The following is a 16,726-nucleotide window of genomic DNA, read 5'->3' as shown; positions in this document are numbered from 1 at the left end:
GGACAAGGGAGGCGCAGTTGTAGTATGGCGCACTGACCTCTACATCGCCGAGGCCGGACGCCAACTCTCCGACACCTCCTCCTACCGCCCCCTTGATCATGACCCCACCCCTGAGCACCAAACCATCATCTCGCAAACCATCCACAACCTCATCACCTCAGGTGACCTCCCACCCACGGCCTCCAACCTCATCGTTCCCCAACCTCGCACTGCCCGCTTCTATCTCCTTCCCAAAATCCACAAACCTGAATGCCCTGGTCGACCCATTGTCTCCGCCTGCTCCTGCCCCACCGAACTGATCTCCAACTATCTAGACTCCATTTTCTCCCCCTTGGTCCAGAAACTCCCTACCTATGTCCGTGACACCACCCACGCCCTCCACCTCCTCCAGAACTTCCAATTCCCCGGTCCCCAACACCTCATCTTTACCATGGATGTCCAGTCCCTCTACACCTGCATTCCCCATGCAGATGGCCTTAAGGCCCTCCGCTTCTTCCTGTCCCGCAGGCCCGACCAGTCCCCCTCCACTGATACCCTCATCCGCTTAGCCGAACTTGTCCTCACACTCAACAACTTCTCTTTCAATTCCTCCCACTTCCTACAGACAAAGGGGGTAGCCATGGGTACCCGCATGGGCCCAAGCTACGCCTGCCTCTTTGTAGGTTACGTGGAACAATCCCTCTTCCGTACCTACACCGGCCCTAAACCCCACCTCTTCCTCCGTTACATTGATGACTGTATCGGCGCCGCCTCGTGCTCCCACGAGGAGCTCGAACAGTTCATACACTTCACTAACACCTTCCACCCCAACCTTAAGTTTACCTGGACCATCTCTAACACCTCTCTCCCCTTCCTGGACCTCTCTGTCTCCATATCGGGCAACCACCTCGAAACCGATATTCATTTCAAGCCCACCGACTCCCACAGCTACCTAGAATACTCCTCCTCCCACCCACCTTCCTGCAAAAATGCTATCCCCTATTCCCAATTCCTTCGCCTCCGCCGCATCTGCTCCCAGGATGAGGCATTCCACTCCCGTACATCTCAGTTGTCCTCGTTTTTCAAGGACCGTAACTTCCCCTCCTCGGTGGTCGAGAACGCCCTCAACCGTGTCTCCCACATCTCCCGCACCTCATCCCTCACACCCCGTCCATGCAATAAAAACCAAAAAAGAATCCCCCTCGTCCTCACGTACCACCCCACCAACCTCCGGATCCAACGCATCATCCTCCGACACTTCCGCCATCTGCAATCCGACCCCACCACCAAAGACATCTTTCCCTCCCCACCCTTATCTGCTTTCCGGAGGGACAACTCTCTCTGTGACTCCCTTGTCCGCTCCACACTCCCCTCCAGCTCCACCACACCCGGCACTTTTCCCTGCAACCGCAGGAAGTGCTACACCTGCCCCCATACCTCCTCCCTCACCCCCATCCCAGGCCCCAAGAAGACTTTCCACATCAAGCAGATGTTCACCTGCACATCTGCCAATGTGGTATACTGCATCCGCTGTACCCGGTGTGGCTTCCTCTACATCGGGGAAACCAAGCGGAGACTCGGGGACCGCTTTGCAGAACACTTACGCTCGGTTCGCAACAAACAACTGCACCTCCCAGTCGCGAACCATTTCAACTCCCCCTCCCATTCCTCAGACGACATGTCCATCCTGGGCCTCCTGCAGTGCCACAACGATGCCACCCGAAGGTTGCAGGAACAGCAACTCATATTCCGCTTGGGAACCCTGCAGCCCAATGGTATCAATGTGGATTTCACAAGTTTCAAAATCTCCCCTCCCCCCACCGCATCCCAAAACCAGTCCAGCTCGTCCCTGCCTCCCTAACCTGTTCTTCCTCCCACCTATCCCCTCCTCCCACCTCAAGCCGCACCTCCATCTCCTACCGACCAACCTCATCCCGCCCCCTTGACCTGTCCGTCCTCCCTGGACTGACCTATCCCCTTCCTAACTCCCTACCTACACTCACCTTTACCGGCCCCATCCCTGCCTCTTCGACCTGTTTGTTTCCTCTCCACCTATCCTCTCCTCTATCCCTCTTCTATCCGCCTCCCACTCTCTCCCTATTTATTTCAGAACCCCCTTCCCCTCCCCCTTTTCTGATGAAGGGTCTAGGCCCGAAACGTCAGCCTCTCTGCTCCTATGATGCTGCTTGGCCTGCTGTGTTCATCCAGCCCTGCACCTTGTTGTCTCGGATTCTCCAGCATCTGCAGTTCCTACTATTACTGGATTATGACCCCGCTGCCTGATGAGTGTCTCTCAGGCTTGACTGAAGACTGCTTCCCTTAGGTTTTGAAATATGCCCGTCTGCTCAAAGCACATAGAATATGTCTGCTGCCTAGGTGAGAGACTAATGTAGTACTGTGCCATTTAGCAACATCTTCGCCCCTTGACTTATGACTGCTGACCAGCAAGATAGGCTGCACACTTTGTTTCTGCGCATAACCGCAAGACAAGACAAAGTTATTGTAAGCCTTTGCAAATGAGAGGTCAAAGTGCTAAAAGAGAAGACTAGGAAGTGAAAGACAAGGCAGGGATCCTGCAAGCATTCAGGTAGGTACAAAGTGATTGAGCGCTAAGATATTGAGTAAATGAACTGCCCTGAAATGCAGCCTGGTCTAATTGATAAGCCAGACGCCTGTCCTGCACACAAAGCATCTTTGCAGCAACATTCCGATGATAATTACTGGTGCGCAGGCTCACATTTTGAAAGTTCCAGAGAGGCCTAAAACACCTCTTTCTGCCTCTCCATGAAAATCTTTCCAGTTCTCTTTCTCAACTGGCCATTTGTCTCCTTTCCAATTGGAACATTTTATTTGAGTATTTTTAATATTTCTCAATAGCTAATCTTCTGCCCTTTGCTGTGTCTAGCACTCCACTGGTCTTCAGTTTGTTCTTATTTCCCATCCTCTGTTACTAGTGATACATAGTCCTTGTGGAAAACTTCATGGTTTCTTTCTTGAGATTGAATGAAGCAACTACTTTATGCTTTATGTGAACTTCACTGCTAGCATTCTTAGCTAATTCTCCTTTGCATATCTGGACTGTGGAGAAGAAGCGTCCCAACCCAAAACATCAACTTTCCTGTTCCTCTGAGGCTACTTGGCCTGCTGTGTTCCTCTAGCTCCATACTGTGTTGTCTCTGACTCCAGCATCTGCAGTTCTTGCTATCTCTGAGTGAGTTATAACCTCACTACAAAGCCTCTTTCAAGGATGCCCACCTTGAAGAAGTTGTCCTCCTCCCTCTGGAAAAACCTCAGTGGATCTCTCTCCCACTGCAATTCTCTGGTAATCTCCTCTGCCCTGAAACTATTCGACCACATACTCAAGCAAACCCAGTACTACAGTCACATCTCTCAAAGAAGGGTCCCAAACTGAAAAGTCAACTTTCCTGTTCCTCTGATGCTGCCTGGCCTGCTGTGTTCCTCCAGCTCCATACTGTGTTCACTTTTAGAGTCTACTCCCTTGCTTAAGTTTGCCACTCCTTTTGATCTTGAACATCTCTAGTTTTTCCTCTTCCTACAGTAAGGCTCTATCTCTCAAAGCACTCTTTCTTTGCATTTGTACATTAGTAAAAGTAAGGTTACCATAATCCCACAGGGCTGAACTCTCGCTAACAAGAGACTACTGATGGTGGTTTAACCTGAGGGTCAGCACATCCCAGGTGAGGGATGAGGTTGAGAAAGAGGGCACTTCCTGGTAAACTCAGCTGGTAAGGAAATTGAACCATCACTGTTGCTGTCACTCTCCATCGCAAACCAGCCATCCAGCCAAGTGACTTTGTCAGGTTACTTAACACAGCTCTCTAGTGTGGTCTCTAAGATCTCCCTCTTTACATGTTTCTGCTGTCTCTACTCTTAATTGTTGTGCTGATAATAGAGTAATACCAAATTGCATCATCACCATCATTTATATATTCCAATATATTATAATGCTTTCAGTGGTCACAAGACTATGGCAAATCACAGCTCATAGTGCAAAGCACTTAGAAATGATTTTCTCCAAACAATACACTTGCTCGTTTTCTTAAGTTTCTTGTTCGCTTGCTTGCAGGATTTGTTCCTTCTGAAGGAGTCTTCACTGGAGATTGGGACCTATTTACCAGATCCTTTCAGCAGCAATGTGGCAAGTACATTAAAAGCTCCCAGCTGATGTCAACACTTACTTGGCTCTGCAAACACAGACTGATGTCTCATTAACTAGTAATGAACTACATCACAGAACACTCCAGCATAACAAAAAGCTCACCACAGGGCTTCATTGCAGCTTAAATGAAATATTTTCTTCAATATAACTCACAACTAATTTAAAGTGTAAGGGGGAATTTGTTCTCTTTGAATATTGAACAATAAGCGTTGCCTTAGTGGGTGAAATTTGGACTAGAAGGTTTGCTTTGTCTGCAGCTGACCAAGCCAATATACTACTCATTTCAAGTCATGATGAAGGAATCAGGTAAGCTTTGTGTCACTAGATTGGCCTCTGCTTTCTTCTTCAAAGGTGATGCTCCACACTCACAGGAGCAAAAGCACAATCTGACTCTGCAAGTCTGATAATAATTGGGAACATCAGAGCCATCCATTAGTTTCTGCGCTTCTACTCACTTGCTCCTCTCTGAAGTCAAGTTCTCACATGGACCATTTCTAAAGGAAATTAATTCACAGAATGCTGGCATCGATGACAATCTCAGCGTTTATTGCCTTGTCCCAAATTGTCTTTCCAAAGATGATGGTGAACCACCTTCTTGAAAGAACTGAGTAGCAGGTTAAGACATTACAATGCATCAATCATATAAAAACATAAAAAATAGAAGCATGGTTATCCACCCGAACAGAGCTGGGACCAGGATCCCTGGTGGCCGTTTTGAGGGTGCTATTTAAACTGTGGGGACTAAAGAGGAATACGAGGGTGCACGAAATAGTTGGAAAGATGGATATCGTGAGCACAGAAAATAGTGGGTTCGTAGGTGAAGTCTGAATATATAAGAAAGTAATGAAGTCTACATCAGGGTAACACTGCCTGCATATGAATGCATGGAAAAGAGTAAATACAACTGGGAGATACAGGTGCAGATTTCAATGTGGAAATATGAATTTATGGCAATAACAGAGATCGGCTGCAAGAAAGGACAGGACTAGGTGGAAAATATTTCTGGGTACAAGGTGCTCAGAACAAAAAGGAAAGAAAGGAAAGGAGGAGTTTGGTGGTGTTGGTTCAGGGAAGTATTGGAGTGCTGGAGAAAAAGGATGTCCCAGAAGCATCAAGGTCAGAGTCAATCTAGTAAAAGCAAATGAACTAAAATGGTGCAATTATATTGCCTAGTCTATGGACCATCAATTAATGGAAGACTGTAGAGGAACTAACCTGCAAGGAAATTGCAGCGAGATGCCGACACTATATAATAGTTATAACTGGGGTCTTTAGCTACACAAATGTAGACAATGACAGTGATAGCATATAGGATGGTGAGGTGTAATATTCCTCGACTGTGTTCAGGTAACTTTTCTACAGCAGTATGTGTCTAAACAGAAAGTTTGCACTGTTCGACCTGGTTCTTGGAAATGAAGTGAGCCAAGTAGATCAAGTAACATTGGTGGTACGTTTAGGAAACGGTAATCATTGTATTGTAAGTTTAAGGATGATGCTAGAAAAGAAAAGCAGGCAAATTAGAACAAGAATAATTAGCTGGGAGAGAACTGACTTCAATGGGACAAGAATGAACCTGGGTAAACAAGATTGGAGCAAAGGTTGGTTGGAAAAGATGTAACTGAATGGGACTGGGTGGGATGAACTTCAGAGGCTTGATGTGGACTTTATGGGCTGATTGGCCCTTCTTCCACACTGTAGGGATTCTGTATCAGTGTAACTTGTACACAGTTGCTATACTGCAATAAGTTATATTTTTTTAAGCAAAAGCTTGTTCTTGTTACACCAGCAGATTGTTTTCCTCCAATCCCTATCTTAAACAGGAATAGTGGCAACAAACATAGCCAAAGGTTTGGTGAAGTGCAGACAACCTCAAAAAGCCTCAATGAAGATTGATCGTACTAAAAATTACCTTTATCAAAATCAGCAGCAATTAAAATGTAATTATCTTAATTGTAGTAATTAAAAGGCACTGTCTTCATAACTAAGCATTTGTGTCAAAATGCATTATTTGCATTTGACACCATTTTGCCAAAGATGATTCATGGTTCTTATAACTTTTCTTCAATTTCATGCAGAAGGAAACAGGTTTTCCCATCGTGTTTCTGCAAAGACAGTGCCTCGAAGATATGTATATATTTTCTGACCAACAGTTGAGATAACTTTCCAAAGTGAGGTCTGAAGTCATCAAACTGTTTGGGATTTTTCTTCATGGAAATGTATAATTATTGACAGGGCTGGTGATGAGTATATGATGTAGGATGTGTAGTCTATATATATTAATATGATTTATTTTAGAGTTTGCATTTTGACCTAGTGGCATATGTCTGTATGGTGAAGACATTTAATAATTAACTTGTCAGTATTTCTGTAGATATGATTTTAAATCACTATGTGACAGCAAGCAGCTGACTGCTTGCCTTCTTTGGTCATATCATTGAGTATAGGAGTTGACATGTCCTGTTGCAGCTATACAGGAAATTAGTGAGGCCACTTTTAGAATACTGCATACAATTCTGCCCACCCTTCTTTAGAAAATATGTTGTTAAATTTGAGAGGTAGCAGAAAAGATTTACAAGGATGCTACCAAGACTGGAGGGTTTGAGCTATAGGGAGAGGCTGAATAGACTGGGTGTTTTCTTCCCGGGAGTGTCAGAGACTGAGGGGTGACCTTATAGAGGTTTATAAAATCATGAGGGGCATGGATAGGGTGAATAGCCAAAGTCTTTTTCCCAGGGTGGGAAAGTCCAAAACTAGACAACTTGGGTTTGAAGTGAGAGGGGAAAGATTTAAAGTGGATTTCAGGGGTAACATTGTCATGCAGAGGGTGGTGCGTGTATGGAATCAGCTGCCAGATGAAGTGATTGAAGTGGAAAAAATTACAACATTTAAAAGCCACCTAGATGGGTAGATGAATGGGAAGGGTTGGGAGGGATATGGGCCAAATGCTGGCAAATAGGATTAGGTCAGATTGGGATAATAAGGTGGAGAGCTGGATGAACACAGCAGGCCAGGCAGCATCAGAGGAGCAGGAAAGCTGATGTTTCGGGTCTGGACCCTTCTTCAGAGAAAAAAAATGAGGCCAGATTGGGATGTCTGGTCAATATGGATGATTTGGACAAAAGGGTCTGTTTCCGTGTTGTATGATTCTATGACTCTGTGACTCAGGCACTTCTGCCATGATAATGTGAATTTGTTTGTATTATGAGAGTTTTATGATTGGTGAGAGCATACAGTGAAAGGCATGAGTTTGCCTTTGGTGTAGGAGAATCAAAAATGGATTTTTGCTTGGGGAACAACCCATAAATTGGAAAGCTTTTTGTTTTAGCTTACAGAAAGCATGGTTGGGGTCAATTGTGGAACATTTTGTCCCAGAGAAAGGAGCTCATTCAGAACAGTTAGGAAATAGGTTACCTCAGTGCAAGTGTATAAGTTTGACAATTCCACACTGGAAGTGTTTGTTTCCTACCTTGGTGGAATTATTTAAGTTAACAGTGTAAATTGTGTGACCAAATCTGTTGCTCTGTGCTTATATTTCAGTGAAAGACCACCATGCTAAATAATAAAAAAAAATTATCAATCCAAATTTCAGTCTGCAGTCTGACTTTTCCTGTCGTATCATCACCTGGGATCATAGCCAGTGGAAATGCTGATCCAATACAGTGCGGCTAATAAATTCCAAATTAATGAGGAATTCTGATAAATAAACAGGGAGAAATTCAATTGGTGTGAAGATCATTGACCAGAGGACAATTTTAAGATTATCAGCAAAGGATGAAAGGGGAGATTTTTTAAAAAGAAAATCAGCAAATTATTGTGATCTGGAATGCACTGCCAAAAAGAATGGTGGAAGCAAATAAGAAACAATATTTATTGTGCAGGAGGAGATCATTCAGCCTTTGTTACTGCACTGGCCAAACAAGAGCAATCCCAGCTTACTCTACATTCCAACGATGGGTCATACAACTGCAGATTCAACAGTAACTTTCAAAAATGGAACTGTTCAAAATTATTGATTTATCTAAGCAATAGGCCACCACACTTGTGGAGTTCAAGGTTATCCAAACCCAACTTTTACAGAGGCAGCACTTCTCAAAAATGTGTAGCATTGTTTGTGTCTCTCCACAAGTACATAACCACCAGATTGAAGAACAGCTTCTTCCCCATTGTTATTAAACTCTTGAACGGACTTCTCAAATTTTAAATTTAATGTTGATCTCGCTCTTTGTACACCTTCTCTGCAGCCACAACATTGTACAGAACACTCTTTTCTATCAACTTAATGTGCTTTATTTGGTATGATCTGGCTGTGCAGTATGCAAAACAAAACTTCTTACTGTACCTAGGAACATGTGGCAATAATAAATAAAATAAAAAAATCTGGAAATGGAAGAAAATAACGTAAAGCTATGGGATAATAGTAGCAGATTTGGTCTAATTGGAAAGACCCCCCTAAGAAATGAAACAGTATGATAAACCAAAAGGCCTCTCTCTCACTGATTGATTACTTATTATTAGTAATTCTTTGGTCTGTCCTTGATGAAATTCACACTTTCCTTAAACATGTAACGAAGACTGGAGTTTCTCGACCTTGTTCCTGCACATTCAATAGTAGGTGGATATCCTGCTGAAATCCTCCACTAATCATGATAGAATCTGGATGCTAAAACATGACATTATACAATATTATATCATTACACATCTCAGTAGCTGTTTTACTAGTATAAGGTGAATTTATGGTCTTTACCAACTGTTGACCTAAAACTTAAGTGGATCAGTTCCACAACTATTGTGGCTACAACAATAGATCAGTGTCTGAATGTTCTGTGGCAAATGACACGCACCTTTAATTTCAAAGAGTATAAATTAATAATTTGTTACAATACACTGTCTTGGTTATACACAGCTGCAATAATGCGAGAAAGAAACTGAAAGCCATCCAAAGCAAAGTAGTTCAGTTCATCATTTTAGTCACCTGTTAATCACTTGTCAAAATGCAGCATGGTTACACTGGGAACTATCTACATGATGTACTATTATTAGCAAAGTGAATGCTGTAGTAAAAAGAAAAAGGGCTCTAGTCCTTTTCCTAAATGGTAAACATGCAATTGCAAAATCATCCACTCTGTATTCTGGCACAAGTTTCAGCCATACATTTCAGCAAGATCTTAGCTCTGACTCCTGACTTTTAATGAGTTAGACTAGCCACAATTCAGCACTCATAGGCTAGGCAGGTGATATTGGAGACAGTGTCTGCTCCTGATCATTGTGAGACACTTGCTAGTGTGGCTACCGGTGAAAGTTAAATACAATACAATAAAATACAGCACAGGAACAGGCCCTTCGGCCCACCAAGCCTGTGACAATTCCTAATCCTTATTTAGGCCCGCTACTTACTGCCCATATGCAGTTTCTAACCCTTTTTTTGCCTGCCCTTTATATGTCTATCAAGATACGCTTTGAATATCGCTTCCACCACCTCTACTGGTCGTGCATTCCAGGCGCCCACCATCCTCTATGGAAATATTTTCCCAGCACTTCTCCCCTGAATTTTCCCACTCTCACCTTGAACCTGTGCTCTCTTGTAGTTGACCTTTCCATGTTGGGAAAAAGCCTTTGACCAGCATCCACGTCCTTCTGGTAGTATGGCAACAATAATTGTATGCAGTATTCCAAATGAGGTCTGACTAAAGTTTTATAAGATTGTAGACATGTAGATATCTTCTCGAAAATTTTAAAGTTTTATACTGCTGTAACATACCTGCCAACTTTCATATTCGATACCTCGGCCAATGAAGGCAAGTGTGTTGTATGCCTTCTTGACCACATTATCCACTCGTGTTACTACTTTCAGGGATCAGTGGATCTGTACACCCAGATCCGTCTGTATAACAATGCTCCAAAGGGTTCTGCCTTTATAGTATAATTTGCACCTGAATTTGATCTTCCAAAATGAATTACCTTGTATTTGTCCTGATTATTAAACTCCATCTGCCAAACTCTGCAATCTACCTATATCCCACCATATCCTTTGACAAAAGCCAAAAGAACTGCGGATGCTGTAAATCAGGAACAAAAACAAAGTTGCTGGAAAAGCTCAGCAGGAGAAAAGCTCCTCAGAGGAAAGGTCACTGGACCCAAAACGTTAACTCTGTTTTCTCATTCACAGATGCTGCCAGACCTGCTGAGCTTTTCCAGCAACTTTGTTTTTATATCCTTTGACAATCCTCCTCACTATCTGCAACTCTGCCAATTTTGCTATCATCCGCAAACTTACTAACCAGACAACCTACATTTTCCTCCAGATCATTTATATCTCTGACAAAAAGCAAAGGCCCCAGCACTGATCCCTGCGGAACACCATTAGTTACTGATCTCTATTCCAAAAAGCACCCTTCCACCACTTCTCTCTGCCTTCTATGACAAAGCCGGTTTTGTATCCATCTGGCCAGCTCAAAATGGATCCCATGAGACTCTGCCTTTTGTACCATCTTGCCATGAGGTACCATATCAAATCCATGTAGAAAACATGCATTGTCCTTCCTTTATCAATCATTCTTGTCACCTACTCAAAAAACACAATGAAGTTGGTAAGACATGAACTTCAGTGCACAAAACCGTGCTGTATATCACTAACCATGTCATTTACTTCCAAATATGAACATATCTTGTCTCTCAGTATCTTCTCCAACAGCTTCCCCACCACTGATGTCAGACTCACTAGCCTGTTATTACCTGGATTATCTCTGATTCCATTCTAAAACAAAAGGAACAGCATTGACTATTTTCCAGTCCTCTGGAATCTCATCTGAGGCCAATGATTATGCAAATCTATCTGCTAAGGTCCCCTATTTCCCTTCTTGTCTCCCACAGTATCCTGGGATCGATCCCATCTGGCCCTGGGGACTGGTATACCTTAATTAATTTTAAGACATCCAACACTTCTTCGTGCATTACGTTGATGTGCCTGAGTATTCACACACCTTTCTCTCACCACAACATCCCTCAAGTCCCTCTTTTTGGTGAATAACAATGTAAAGTACTCATTAAGGATCTCACACATTTGCCTGGTTCCACACATAACCTTCCTCCTTTATTCTTGAGTGGACATACTCTTCCCCTGGCTACTGTCTTACTCCTAATATATGTATAAAATGCATTGGAATTCTCCTTAACCCTGTTGGCCAAGGACATTTCTATGAGTCCTTTTTAGACCTCCTAAGTCCCTGTTTGAGCTCCTTCCTACTTTCTATATATTTCAAGGAATTTGTTTTTAGTTGGCTAGATCTTGTAATTCCCATGGTCAAGGCTTCAGGTGAAAAATTGACCCTTTGGGACTGTTACTAAGGCATAATACACACAAAGAAAAGTAGAGAAGGGTGGGAATGGAGGGAATAATGCAAAAAGCCCAACAACAGCTTATATTTATATACCAGCTTCAAAGCAGAGAACTATCCTAACTGCTTTGCAGGAGCATTTTGAGCAAAATATGACACTGAGTTATGTGAGCAGGTAGATTTGTTAAAGAAGTAGATTCCAAAGGGGTATCATGCTCTCCCAACATGGACTTAAGTAAAAAAAAAATTAAAATTGGATATTTACTTCAAACATAATGGTGTTGCAACGTCAAGTGACATTGTTTTCATTCCAAACATACAAAGTTACAACTCCCTGCTGCTTAATCTTTGTTTCTACAAGGCATGAAAAATTCATTAAAATGAGATTGACCTATCTGGACACAGCTTTGAACGTTCATTAAATTGCTAATGGACTCTTCTTGTGTTTAATAGCTGCTTTCTGGCAAATAATTAAAAGAAACTGGTCTTACAATAATGTTTGCAGATTTTTCTACCCCAGACTCCCCAGAATGGGATTGCAAAACTGTGTTTAATTATAGTAGTATGTAAATGTGTTTTTGGGGTAGAGGGAGAAACATCCAGATCATGGAAGAACAAGATTCTACTGAAAAAACACCAGGTGTAAAAATTCAGGTTTGTCTTGAGCTGTCTACCTAAGGGACTGAACTACAGTTGATCGACAGAGATTTGATACAGCATCATGGGTATTATGGATCAAGAAAAATCTGCTACTGCAAACAACAAATTAGAGCAAATCTATCTTTCTAAAATGTCCAAACTCTTGCCCACTGGACAAAAAAATGGATTATGGGCCTCCATTATTTCAATACTTTGGTCTGGGAAAGATTTAAATTCATGTCACTCGTCATCATAATTTACACGACATCAGGTTATAGTCCAATAGGTTTATTGGAAATCAAAGCTTTCGGAGCACTGCTCCTTTGTCAGGTGAAGTGAAGAGAAGCACACAGACACATAATTTATAGGCAGAGAGATCACAAAGTCATACAAACGGTGTGAGTAGAGAGTCGACAGGCTGAATAATAAGTATCTGCAGGTGAACAAAAGTGTCTGATGGTATGCATAAAGTGACAACAGCTGAATAGCAATTGAAGCAATGACTATATTCCAATTAATTAAGCCAGAGAGATAATTACAATATACTAAAAATAAGTTGGTGCTGGAAACAAACCAAATGGCTGATAGGTGAAGAGTTGCTGAGGATCTAACCAAAGTAATCCAAAACTGTACAAATTATGTTATCAAGGTGACGGTGTCAAAACAGAACAGTAAGGAAGATTTTACAAATAAAGAACAGTATGGTGGGGTTACACATCAACTACAACACCACACAATCCTGCCAGGGCAACCCCTGCAACACATGCCAGATCATCGACATGGGTACATGGATTCACATGTGGGAACATTACCCAGCATGTACACAGCAGATACTCATGTGGCTCGGCCCATTTGTCTATCTCATACGCTGCAGGCAAGGATGTCCCGAGGCATGGTGTATTGGCGAGACCATGCAGACACTATGGCAACAGTTAAATGGACATCTGCAACAATCACCAGTCAGGAATGTTCCCTCCCAGTCGGGGAACACTTCAGCGGTCAATGACATTCAGTTTCTGATCTTCAGGTAAGCATCCTCCAATGCAGTCTTCAAAATACACAAGAACATAGAATCGCCGAGCAGAAACTGATAGACAAGTTCCATACCAATGAAGGTGCCTTTAACTGTTATCTAGGGTTCATGTCACGTTACGTGTAATTCTTGATTGTTGACCTTGTCCACTCCAGCCCAACGCCTGCACCTCCACATCATAGTAATCATAATTAGATAGTTTCACATCATTTCCTGTTATGGTCTTAATGAAAACAAATGATTAACATTCAATTTTCACCATTGTTTTTTAATATCAAAACTTTTGGGACAAAAAATAGTTTTGAAAAAGTGCACTAGTGACCTAAAATGACTGCTATCATCACTTGACAATCTCAGGAAACTAACATCGAAATATATAAAACAGGCTGCACTGGAATTACTATTTGAATCAAAAGGCACTGAAACTCAATAAGGCCTCAGGAAATTTACATCTCATGTCTTACTCACACTTGCATGATAATACCACATATTAAGAGAAGAAAGGTTCCCTACAACTATCTAGCTTGGAATGGATAAACAGATACCAGAATCCTCAATGGATTTGTACATCAACAACAGCCTTTGAGCAAAATAAGGAGAGAGAAAGCAACATGGACTGAGAATATCAAGGACATTAAAACAACTCCTCTTTCTCCCTCAAACTCTTAACCTATCATGTTATTCCAGCCATTTAGTTTATTTTCAGCACCACCTTATTTTTAATATATTATAATAATTTCTCCACTTCAATTAATCGGAATATAGGTCATCTCTTCACTTGCTACTCAGCTGTTGCCACTTTACTCACACCATCAGACGTTTTGTTCACTTACAGAGACTTATTATTCAGCCTGTCGACTCTCCACTCACACCATTTGTATGACTTTGTGATCTCTCTGCCTATAAATTATGTCCCTGTGTGCTTCTCTTCACTTCACCTGATGAAGGAGCAGTGCTCCAAAAGCTTTGATTTCAACTAAACCTGTTGGACCATTAAAGTGGAAAACCAACTTGAAAAAACTATGGTTACTGAGGAATCAAGATTATCTGCAAGCTTCATCAGTTACATTTCACTTTTACAACTGAAAGACTCTAAAAATTTTATACTGCAATTGCTTTTATCTTTCTGTTTGTGCTAGACACCATCCCCCACACCATTTATTTCTGAAATGTCATCATGCTGTGTTTGTGTATGAGTGTATTTTTCTACACATTAATAAATAATAAAACTGCACACTCCTTCATTTAAGAATAACATGGACTTGGCTGTTCTTCATTTTATATCTGATTAACTAGTTTTAATTGAAGTGTGATACCCACAGGCTAAAAGAAAGAAATAAAAATGTTTGTGTGATGATCAGGAGAGCATTAAAAAGAGGCAAGCTTATCTCCTCTCCTCACCTGACATAATATTCATCAAAGTTGTCAGTGATTAATGTATTAGTGTATGGATGTGAGTATTTCTTACCCTTGGATTTAATGATTCAATTTTAAGTAACCCAGCAAAAAGTCATTTGTACATAAAAGAAAAATTCAACTTTTTATTTTGACACCGATGCTCTAGTTGCTAAGAAACTATGTCCACACTCACATAGACAGAGACAGATTAAAAACAAATGAAGATGTAAGCAATAATGATACACATTGAATGCAGCCCTATAGGTTCAAGGTCAAATTGTCAGGTTGTTGCAAGCAAGGACTTTGAAATTGCAGAAGTATCTCAGTTACTGCAATGGTTTACACAATTGATCTGGTGGAAGATATTTTTTCTTCCAAAAGTAGCTGGTAAATGGAATGAGGTAGAGGAGAAAGTAGTCCTGTTTCTTTCTTTCTTTCACAGAACTGCAGGTGTAGCCCTGTTAAAGCCTTGATTTACAGCCTGTTGCTGAAAATCCCTCTCTCTCCGTAGCTGAAGCAATCCTTCCATGTAGAAATTATGCCTACTTGTGTAATATCCTGAACAAGGAAGAAAGATGATTGGTGTATCGTGTGACTCTGGTGTTATGAAAATGCTTCATATTTAATATTTCTTTGAGAACTTAATTTTGAAGAATGGTGGAAACATTGAATTATTTCAAATTTTGTGGAAATACCGAGGATGGTTTCTTTAAAATAAGTCATTAAAACATTACTGTTGGCATGGAGAATTTCTTTAACAAGGCTTCATCAAAGCCAAACAACTGGTAATAACTGGTGTTCTGCTTTGTGAACAGTGACTGGATAGGAGAATCAGTTGGGGAACAAGAAACCAGTGACAAAGGACTTCCTGGTTCATCTCTCCTATTTTCTGAAAAGAGGCTTCTTTCTGAATTCAGGCTGAAACCTAATTGTTCTTCAGGAAAGTTGTTGAAGGAATGTCTCAATATCATATTTCCTGAGAAAGTTGTGTCTATCAAGACTCCAGAGACAACTATGCATGAGTTATGATTTGACAACATATGCCAAAAAATTGGCTTGAACTTTGTGTTTTATCTTCTTTTTTAACCTTCAAGAATAACACTAATGACCAGGAAGCATTTTTGTCAGAAAAAAGTGATTTCTAATTTAAAACTAATGAGAATAAGAGTAAGAGTAGGTCACTTTGGCCTTAAAACCTGCTCTGCCACTCAATAAAGTCATGGTGATGTGAATTTTAACTTCAACTCTATATTCCTGCATATAGCTAATCATCGTTCATCCATTGGCTATCAAAAATCTATCCAACTGTATCTTAAAATAATTAAAGATTCTTTATCCACTGTCTTTTGAGGAAGGAAATTCCAAAGACTCACAATGCTCTGAGAGAAAAGAGTGACTTAAATGGATGACCCCTTATTTTTAAAATATGACCCCTGGTTCTAGATACTCCCACAAGAGAAAACATCCTTTCAACATCCACTCACTCAAGTCCCCTCAGGATTTTATATTCAACTAAGTCATCTCTGATTTTTCTAAACTCGAGAAGATGCAGGCCTAGCCTGGCTTGCCTGTCCTCATAAAGCAATTCACTTATTCCAAGGACAGGCGTGTATCAGGCCAACCTAAGGTAGAAAAGATACTTAATTCCCCATTTCAGTAACTGGAAAATATATTATCACTTTATGTTGTGGTCAGAGGCATAGGCGAACCTAAGCAATAGTGTAGTCCACCAACCTTGATCATAACCCTGTAACAAATGCTATATTGAGTTTCAAATAAGTTCTTGGGATAATTTTATCTTGGAGTCTAAAGTCTTCTTACGCATGCAAAGATTGATTTTTCACGCATTAAATTTTCTTGTCAATCAAATATTCTTTGTGCTCAAAAGAAGGCCATCAAAGTTACATGTCTGGACATTCTTTGAATTCTGAGGAATTCACATCTGGGAATGGCCTCTCTCGTCTCCGCTAGATATAAAGGAATATTCAAATATGAAATTCTTTCTGGCTGCTTTCGGAGACATTCTGATGTTTTATTTTAAAGGCGTTCTCTTCTTTATTACAAGGATAATCTTTTAAAATGCAGTTTTTCATCATTCACACTCTGTCATGGCAACACTGTTGTGATACACCTCTGTCACACAGAAAAAAAGAATGGAATTCT

This window comes from Rhincodon typus, chromosome 6, assembly GCF_021869965.1.
Source record: "Rhincodon typus isolate 14 chromosome 6, sRhiTyp1.1, whole genome shotgun sequence".
NCBI classification, from domain to species: domain Eukaryota; kingdom Metazoa; phylum Chordata; class Chondrichthyes; order Orectolobiformes; family Rhincodontidae; genus Rhincodon; species Rhincodon typus.
The sequence above is the reverse complement of the archived record's forward strand: the minus strand, read 5'-3'. Positions refer to the sequence as shown.